Raw genomic sequence first — 10,806 nt, forward strand, 5'->3', positions numbered from 1 at the left:
TGAGTGTTTGTAACATCTTGGTCTTGGATTTGAACAGTGTAGAGATCGTATTTGGAGGCTCGTAGCACCTTATTTCGAGCCTTGAACAGCAGCTTCGATTTTGTAGATTATACTCTTTCTTCAATTGATTAGTTGTTGCTCTTATTGCTATTGTTGCTCCGTGCTTGGCACTTATTGTGTAGCTAATTTGGAGAACTTTTGTAACCCTCTTATTGTTATAGTGGAGCTTTTTGGATCTTTGTGATCCCGTGGTTTTTACCTTCGATTTGAAGGGTTTTCCACGTTAAAATTTGGTGTTCTTTATCTTCTTTATTTTCGGGTTTGCTTCTTCCTCGACATAACAATGGTTCTGTTGCTCATCTCCGCCATGGACGTAGGTCAGTTGACCGAACCGCGTTAAATGTTTGTGTCTCTTTTGGTAGATTTCTCTTTTGTTGTCGGACTTATTGTCGTTCAAGTCTGTTTTGCTAGCTTCCGCATGACACCTGATTATTTCCGTCCTAACAGTATTGTGTCAATGTCACTAGCTTAAGACACAAAAGTTATATATGGCTGAGAGTCCCTTAAATTATATATACGGTATATAAACGTATACATCTCAATGAAGAGAGGAAAATTTTATTTTGTGTCTCATATAACTGATACTAGTTATATGAGGCAACTTTTTTGTCTCATAGTTTTGTGAACTCAGATTTTTGTGGATCCAGAAATACTGTAAGATTAGGGTCTACAAATTTGTGAGACAAAAAAGAGCCTGATACAACTAGTGTAAGTTATACGAGACACAAAATAAAACTTCACGAAGAAGATAAGGATGTGGAAATCTGGCAGCGAGTAGTACATCGTCACATTCATAAAGGATAAGTTAAGCATAAGCTCATTCATTTCATATTAATATCAGTTGTCTCCTTGTGGGAAATCTCTACCCGGGAAGAAAAAGTTTATTATGTTTATAATTTAACGCACGTTTAGTTCTTTTCCCAAATGGGCAACTAGAGTAAATTTGAAACTTTTACACATGTTGAAAACGAAAGTTTACTCAACGAAAGCTATAAAATATAGTGGTCCAAGCCCGTTGATTACTCGTAGTTGTAAACCTTGTTTTTTATTAATTTAGAAACTAATTATTTATAAGGACTAAAGTTACGAACTCTTAAACTTTAAATAATTTTGACTTCATCTCTGGTGGTACATAGTTCATGGCAAGCACACCCCACATGTCAAAGATGAAAAATTACGGAACCCGCCAACCACCAATAAAATAGTGCCACCCATTTTTAAATACTATTATTTCATGACTTCGTGAGGGAATCATTCGACATACATTGGGTACTTTACGGCTAACTGCTGAAGTTCAGAGATCGAACGCACCAGAAAATCCTAACTACGAGGGAAAAAAGAGAAGAAGAACGAAAGAGATGAAATGAATAAAACACTGAAACTTTCATTCTATTTGTTTCAGCCTTTACATTGATGTATATATACAAGTAGCCTAGTGCTAATGTAATTAACTAACTAACTAACCAATCACTTACATCATTAACCACAAATAGATTAACTAATCTGGATATACATAAATAGACTAAACTACTATCATGTTCAATCCATCATCTGAACACTAAAAGTTATGCCTGGTCTTGTGACAGTCAGGTAGAGTAGTTTCCCTAGTAGTCTTTGATACTTGCTAGGATCTGGTAACAATCCATCATCTGTTGGGTTATGAATGCTAGTATGTTAATCATACTCCTTGGTGGTTAGCTTAATGTTAGCTTAAATAGGTTAGATAGCTGGTTTTGCAGATCCCAACCTAAGTTCAGAGATCGGTTCCAATGTGTACTTCCTTTGATGCATTAGAATGTCTTGTTGTGACCTGGAAAACTCAATGCCAAGGAAGTATTTCAGCTCGCCTAGATCTTTCATCTTAAAAGCCTACTGCAGTTTAGCTTTGACCTCTTTTAATAGTATCATATCATGACCAAGGAAGAGCATGTCATCCACATATACCAAAATGACTATAGTATTTTTGCCTGTCCCTTTTTTGAACAACGAGTGGTCATGTTGACTCTGCATGAAACCAAACTTCAGTAGTGCTTCAGAAAGTTTGACATTCTACTATCTTGGTGTTGGTTTAAGTCCATACAAGGATTCCAAAAGTTTGCATGCTAGTCTGTTCTCCCCCCGACTCTAAAATCCTTGAGGTAAAGTCATATTGATCTCATCATGTAGATCTCCTTGCAGAAAGGCATTGTACACATCCATTTGATGGATTTGACCACTCGACTGAAAGTTTCCTGGTAGTCAATTCCCTCTTGTTGGCTATACCCCTTGACCACAAGCCTAGCTTTGAACCTCTCCACCTCCCCTGTGGATTTGTATTTTATTTTATAGATTCATTTGCAGCCAATAGGTACCTTGTCATCAGGCAAAGGTACTACATCACAAGTATGGTTGGATTCTAAAGCGGCAATTTCAGCTTGCATTGCATCTACCTATCTGGGATCCTTGATAGCTTCTTCAAATGTAGTAGGTTCTACTATAGAGGAGAAAACATCTAGATAACATTGGTACTTGGGAGAAAGACTAGCATAAGAGATGTAGTTGACAATAGAATAAGGAACATATTTCTGACTTGGAAGTGGCACAAAGTCCTTCAACCAGATAGGAGCTTGTTTGGTCCTTAGGGATCTTCTCAGAACAGTGGAGTTGACTAGCGCAAAACACACACTTAAATATGCTCGCTAGTCGAATATATTATAATATAATATCATAACCACATGGATTGGAGTTAAACAATATTTTCGTAGTTTGTAGCATGATTGCTATCCAAGATGATCAACAATTTAGAGTTTTGTGATTTAAAACAAAAATTTACTAAGAGTCTAAACTATTGAATTGTAACAATCGACGCAAGTAATGAGCAAAGACAGTTATCAATTGGGAGAATATAGGGTTGATAGGATAGGTACAAGACAAATGTTTGGGCTCTAATTCTAGATAATTCGCTTCTAATGTTCAAGTGAGTATCTCGAATTTACTTGGTTATTAATTCAATTGTTTAGTAGAAACTTATCTCTCGATTAAGTCTCAACCTCACAAGATGAACCAATTCAAGCTTGTGAAGATATGTAAGAATTTGTAGTGGAATGGTCTTTAGGAGAACCTCTCTCGATTATCCTCCTAACTAAGTTTAATCAACATTTCAACTAGCCTTTTTTGATTACTAAGAATTAATGACTTCAACCAACAAAATATAATGCAAAGATATCACAAGTTATGCCTCTCTCCATTACATTAACAAGTGCATATAAATGCAGCGATTAAAACGTCCATAACGATTTAATACATAAAAACTAGAGTTAATTATCTACAAACAAGTATCAAGACACCAAACCCATCAAACCTTAAAGAGAACTACTCCATAAATATGGAGCAATTCATCACAAATACGTTTAAGTTAAAGGAAAATATAAAACGATCCAAACTTTTATCCTGAGTGAGGAATGAAGGATGAAATCCTTGCACTTTTGCTTCTTCACCTCCTCCTTAGCTTCCTTAGGTCTAAGATATGTCCAAAATCCCCGAAATAACCTTTTTCTATGTATATATACCAAGTTGGGTCAGGCCCAGATGAAAACACTTTTTCCTACGTGAAATAGGACAATTACTCTATAAAAATTGTTCATACGCACTGCATGGGGAGACGTGCCAGGCAGGGCTGTAGTGAAAAACTTCAGAGGGCATGTAATTTGTCAAGCAACAGGATTTGGGCAGCCGCAGGTATGGACTTTTCTCAAAGTGAACTTCAAATCTCGATTTTTAACGTCCCGACTTGGTCCTCAACCCCCCGAGCACAATCCTGGCTTAATTCCTTGAGCTTTTACTCAGACTTAAAAACTCCAAATAACTCAAATTAGCTCTAAAACATCTACATCACTCGGAATCACTCCCACAAGCCATAAAACATAAAATAAGTACACTAACGATTAAAGAACAAACACAATTAAAATACAATAAATTAGAGTGCAATAAGCTACTAAAACACGAGATTATATCCAACCATCAACACCTCATACTTAAATAATTGCTCATCCTCGAGCAAATCAAGTTACACTTTATAAAGACACGACCTTTTTAAACAACTGTCCTAACTCATCACACCAAGAATATTTAAAATAGACTATGCACAATAGTGTAACATTCTTGCCTAAAGATATGACTCACAAGTACCACGCATTATTCAACTTACTCACTTACTCAAACATAGATATTAACGACAGTACCTTTTCTTCATGAATTAAGTGCCCTCACGCAGCAACAAAGAGTAGTTCCACACACAATAAAAGTTAAGAACAATTAGGAACCCAAGATAGAAAGAATTCACTCACTCTTAGAAAAAATATTCATATGCCACAAAAGATGCACCATAGGCTTGCCCGTAGTATACTACTCTACTAATCGAGCTTATTCCGTCAAGGATCAAGCAGGATTTTAACTGGTTGTAATGTAGGTTGCGGGACGGGTAAGATAAGTTTATATATAAGAGTGATTACACATCCCTAAGAACTATAATACATATACTTCAACATTCAAAATCCGACAATTATGTTAAACTATGATGCCACCTTCAGATAAATGTACATCAACTCCCCAATTATTTAAGCACAATTACATCAAAAGTTACCCCTATCAAGGAACAGTTACACCCAATCCAACTATTCTTTTGGCTCTTACTTTTTTTCTCTCAAAATAGTGCAGCTTTATCCTTATTTCATTAGTTACACTCAAAAGCCAAACTAACCACCCCACACTTCAATTTTTACAAAGTTCATAATGATTTTAAGTGCTCAAGAGAGGTGAAAAGGTTCACATAGATGGTCAATGCAAACAAATGGGTAGGGCTTGCAATGTAGTTGCCAAAGAAACATGATTACAGGTTTAAAGGGGTTAACTAAGATACATAACAATTAGGCAGGTAATAGCATATAACTGGCTCACCAAAGAAATGCCTATATCACTTCCATGACAGAATACAACTATTATTTCGCTTTGTAAATACACGGGGCAAGTTCTAGACATCAAATGAAATGCAAAGAATAATGCAAAACCTCACACACACATGGCACAAAACTCATTCAGGATTGGACTCATCAGAACACTCTAGTCAAAGCAGTTAAGCAAAGTTAAGATCATGCAATTTAAGGTACTTATACATGAGTCAAAAACTAAGCCTAAGCGTCACAAATAAAGCACTCACTATTCTCAATTCATAATAAAGTCAAGAGACATTGCTTCTATTTTAAATCATACCACAAGGTTACCTACTTTTACAAAAATAAAAACTAACTATACTCGATTTAGACAAAACCCTTAAAAAAGAACTGCGACAAAAAGAAAAACTAAGGGAAAATTATTATACTACTTAACAAAATAAAATATTTTTTCCCTTTTCTTTTGACTTTAATCCCTCAAGAAACTTGTCGAATGATATCCATCATTGTGAAAAGTCAAAACTTTAAAAAAAAAATATGTTTTTTTCAAAAAACATTTCCTACCAAAAGCAAAACTAAAACTATACTAACACAAATAGAACTAAAACTATTATACATACAACATAAAAATATCTCCCACCCCACACTTTAAATTGTGATATGTCCACATAGCATACAATTAAAAACCATATGGTAAAGGAAACTTCCCTGAACATCTAGTCGGTGTCCTAGTCGAAGTCGGGTTCTATTTTCCCGAACCAGTGCACACATCCATGCAGATAGCTTATTCTCATCATTTTTTGATGTGCACCCCACACATGTCTTTCTCAATCACTGGAGCATTCTCTTTTGACCCCTTCACTTTCCACTCAACACTTGCAGGTGGCTTCTCCTTTTTCACCCGCTTCTACCTCCATTTTGAAAGTTACAGTCTCCTTACCCACTATCATCATGGGCTTTCTATTATGTATCTAAAATTGCTCTACCTGTTGCTAAGAATGGACTTCCTAGGATAAGAGGGACCTCCTTCTTCTTTTCCATCTTTACCACTATAAAATCAATAGGAAATATAAACTTATCTACCCACACCAAGACATCTTCCGCTATCCCCTTTAGGTATTATAGTCGTTTGGTCGGCTAGCTGCAAGGATATTGGTGCCGACCTTACCTCTGCAATCTCATTCCCTAGATTTCTGTAGATAGACAAAGGCATTAGATTAATTGAGGCACCAGACTCATATAAAGATTTGTCAAAGTTAAGAGTGCCTAAAGAGCAAGGTATCATAAAACTCCCCGGATCTTCACACTTTTGTGGGTGTTTGTTTTGCAATATTGTACTATAATGCTCTGTGAGCTTGAACAATTAGGTCTTCTCTATCTTTCTCTTCTTTGTGAGTATCTCTTTCAAGACCTTTGCATAAGCTGGAATTTGTGAGAGCACTTCTATGAATGGAAAATTTACATTAACATGTATCAGCATATCTAGAAATCTCTCAAACTGCTTGTCCAACTTTTCTCTATAGAGCTTTTGGGGAAAAGGTTGTGCTTGCTCTCTTCATTAGAGTCATCCCTTCTCGAAGTTTTCTCCTACTTCTCTTTCTCTACTCCCTTCTTAACTTTCTTCTTCTTTTTATCATCTTCAATTTTCAGTTGCTCCCTACTTTCCTTTTCAAGCACAACCTCTTTTGGGATTGGAGTGGGATCTTTCAATACTTGTCCACTTCTCAAGGTCTAGTAATTTACCATATCTTTGGGATTCTTTTCAGTAACAACCGGCAGAGTCCTTGGGATTTTTTCAGACAATGTAGTTGCAATTTGTCCCACTTGTCTCTCCAAGTTACGCAAACATGTCCCAAGTTCTTTGATAGTTGCACCATGAGCATCCAATCTCTCATATGTCTTGATAATAAAGGACTTCATTAGATCTTCTAGCCCAGGCTGAATTGGCTGTTGAGGCTGAAACTGAGGCCTTTGCTGATTTTGGAAGCCTGGGGCTCTTTGTCCCTGAAATCTGGGGTTGTTTTGTTGCCATGAATTTGTTGTTCCCCTAGGTGAACTCCATGAAAAATCGGGGTTCTTCTGACCCACTGCATTGAAGTTATAATTCCCAACAACATTAACGTCCTCAGTTGAGGCTTGACACTCATGAGTAGGATGTCCTCTTCCACATATATCACAGACTGCATGAGGCTCATTATGTATCGCCATGCGCTGGAAAACCTGAAACTGTAAGACCTCTAGCGGGTAGACTCGACGTAACCATATATATTCTACATTACAACAAAAACTATAAGACTTCAACATGCATGACAAATTGTAAGACCTCAACAGGCATGACAAACTGTAAAACCTCAACAGGCATGACAAACTATAAGACCTCAACATACATGAAAATCCCGAAATTTAGGCTATACGTCGCATTTGTAAGAATCCCGAAAGGGCATACCCTCGGTGTAGACGCCTAAATTGTAACTCGGTATCAAAAATGGCTCTGGCCAAACACATATGACTACGGTCAAAACGGTTGATACATTTAAATTAACACGAATGGTTGCTAAACAAAAACATGCATGACAAACTGTAAGACCTCAATAGGCATGACAAACTATAAGACCTCAACATGCATGAAAATCCCGAAGTTTAGGCTATACGTCGCCTTTGTAAGAATCCCGAAAGGGCATACCCTCGGTGTAGACGCCTAAACTGTAACTCGGTATCAAAAATGGCTCTGACCAAACACATATGACTACGGTCAAAACGGCTGATACATCTAAATTAACGCGAATGGTCGCTAAACAAAATCCCAAGCCACTACTTCAAATATACTTCGGAAAGAACCGGTTAAAATAGGCTTCCCTCAACAAGAAAAAAACGAGCTTTGACCATGTCAGCGCCAAATCGCAAGGCATCGATCTACTTGACCTATGATCTAAAAACCTTCCGAGATGCTCAAACATCACCGATAATGACTTGAAATCAAGGTTTTTCTGAAACTGATGACGGATCAGGCAAAATTATTTCAAAAGACCTTAACGAGCAGAAAATAAAGCCTACAAAAATCCCACGAGCAAAAGCGTAAGAGCCATTGTCGCCAGTTAAAACAAGCCTCCGGGCCACACACTAAAAGGTCTCAATGACCAAAGCAGCGTAAGAGCCACTGTCGCCAGCTTGAAAATTGACAACTTGAGGATTAAAATGAGCTCGAGTTGTAACCCGATTCGGAGACCGGATCCAAAATAGCTAACTATACAAGCCTCAGGCCCACATATCGAAAGTTCTCAACGACCAAATAGAATAAGGGCCACTATCACTGGTTTGAAGATCAAATAAACTTGAGGCTCAATTGAAGCTCGAGTCGCAACGTGACTCGGAGACAAGACCCAAAAAAGTCGAAACAACAAACACCCAAGGGAAAGAAACAAAAACCATCATCGCCAACCCATACAAATGCAAAACTCGAGGGTAAATTAAGCTCGAGTCGGATCTCTACTCGGAGACTGAACCCGAAGACGGTTAAAGCACGTAAGCCTAAGGGCAAATTCGAGGTCGAATCGACCCAATTGAAACTCCAACAAGTAGAAATACAAAAGATACAAATTGCGGGGTTCCCCCTCTTGTTTTTACATATTGACGATGGAGCGCAATCTCAGACTACGTCATATAATGAAAGCTATATACACAACAAAAAAGGCAAAGAATAATCATTTCCCCTTTTTTCCAGCAGCTATAGTCCGACGGTCTCCTCCTCATCATCCACAACATCGGATAGTAGGAACTTGGCATCATACTCCTCTCCGTTAACTTGCTCGATCTCCCCCTAAGAGATCAAATCCCCTAGCGTGAATCTCCTCGAGGATTTACCTACGGGATTTTTACCTCACGTACTCCTTGATATTGTTTGCACGATCGAGGGTCTTCTTTAGCTCAATTTTAGTAGCGACAACGTTTCTTGAATAAGTCACCATTTTTTGTCCCGCCCTGGTGTTACTCAACACAACCTCGGCCCGGACATTCACCACCTCAGTTTTCGCCCCTGAAAGCTCAGATGAGAGTATTACCATCATCTTCGCCCGAGCAGAATCATTCGCACGGGCGGCCTTAATTTGCGCCTCAAGAGCGGAAGCCTTGGCCTAAGCCCTCTCTTTAGCCATAAAATGGGCATTCATATGCGCCTGTAGCTCAGTGAATTCACGTTTGGCTTTGCTAACCTCGCCCCATAGTTGTTCCAGCTCATCTGCATTATCCTTCAACTAAAATAGCAACACATCAAGATGGCAAGATAAAAAGGGAATAAAGGCTAGCACAAAATGCAGGATACCTGTTTCTCCAAGAGGGAATCCAAGGCCCGGCTCCGATCCACCTCAGGCTGTAAAGAGACGAGCTCGCTTTCCATTTCCGCACAAAGAAGTTGAGGGATCTCTCCATATCTCGAACCTCCCGCAACGGGGCCTTGCAACGAAGCAAATCAGCTTTGAGCCTATCAAAAGCCTGAGAAAGAAAGCCATGTAAATAAAAAGAAAAGAGAGAAGCGTAGGTCCAGAACATCCTTACAGTGGCCGAAACTCACCTTAAGGCCAAAGCGTAGAGCCTCGCCGAAGGCCGAAGCAACGTTCGATGGTGCACCAATCCCGAAAGGTTGCCGGTCGGCCGAATCGCTTCCCCTTAACCATTACAAAGAATTTGCCTCGCCACAAGCCTTCTCGCACCCCGGAGCATCTTTCCTTTTACCTGCGCTCCTTGACCCTAGGGCCAACAATCTCTCCTCCTCCCTCGGGGAAATCAGCCTCGCTTGGAAGGGACTCCCAACACCTGCAACAGATAAATCAGATGATCCAGCAATAAGGAAGCCATATCTTAGAAGGCAGAACACCAGGCACCTACCATGATGCTTCACCTCCCATCTCCCTTTTGATAGATCTCGCCACCGGCGCCTATTGTAAGTTAAGCAAGCTACCACCTTACGAGACCATTCGGCTAAATCAGGGACCTCGTCGGGCAACCAATGAGTTGCTATAAACAAATAATAGAAAGATATCGTTACGGGGCCAACCTCATGTCGAGATAAAGACAGTTCAAACAGAGCACTTAAGTGTGAAGTTCCATTTCTCAGGAAATGACAAAAATTCTCTAGGGATAAAATCGGTCGTCCGGATTCGAACGAACTGATTCATCCATCCACGGTCCTCATCCTCCTTGCTGCCGATCACAAAAGCTAAGGTGGATCTATGCTGAAGAGCAATCAGGCCTCGATAGCGCAATGGCTGGTACAACCTCATGAGGTGGCTGAGTGTGAATTCTATCCCGGCCTTGTCAGCAAAATATCTCATCGACTGCACTATTCTCCAAAGAAAGGGATGAACCTGCACCAACATTACTTGATATATTCTACAGAAATCGAGAACGACCCGGCCCGGGGAACCCGGCGCAAGAACATGAATATACATACTCAACAATCCCTCAACGTATGTCATGACACTCTCCTCGGGAGAAGGTGCTTGCAAAATCACGCCTTCCCCCCATCCCCATTATTTCCTGATCATCTCGAGGTTTTCCTCCCTCGCCGATGAAATAATCCTAGACACATGCTCTCGATGGCCTAGAACATTGGGAGGCCTCCCCGGTATGATAGCCATCTTCGAGGCAGGGCACCCTGAGCCTCGATCTCCCGACATCGGAGGCGAGCCGTTAGTACTGACCAAAGACGGAGCATAGGAGGGACTCCCCTTCGTCCGAGGATCAGGCGTCGAAGCGGCAGTCATGATTACGGCAAAATAAGGAGAAAAGATGAGGATCCAAGCAAAAACTTTCTGAAACAGGG

This window comes from Nicotiana sylvestris, chromosome 3 (assembly GCF_000393655.2).
Source record: "Nicotiana sylvestris chromosome 3, ASM39365v2, whole genome shotgun sequence".
Taxonomy (NCBI): domain Eukaryota; kingdom Viridiplantae; phylum Streptophyta; class Magnoliopsida; order Solanales; family Solanaceae; genus Nicotiana; species Nicotiana sylvestris.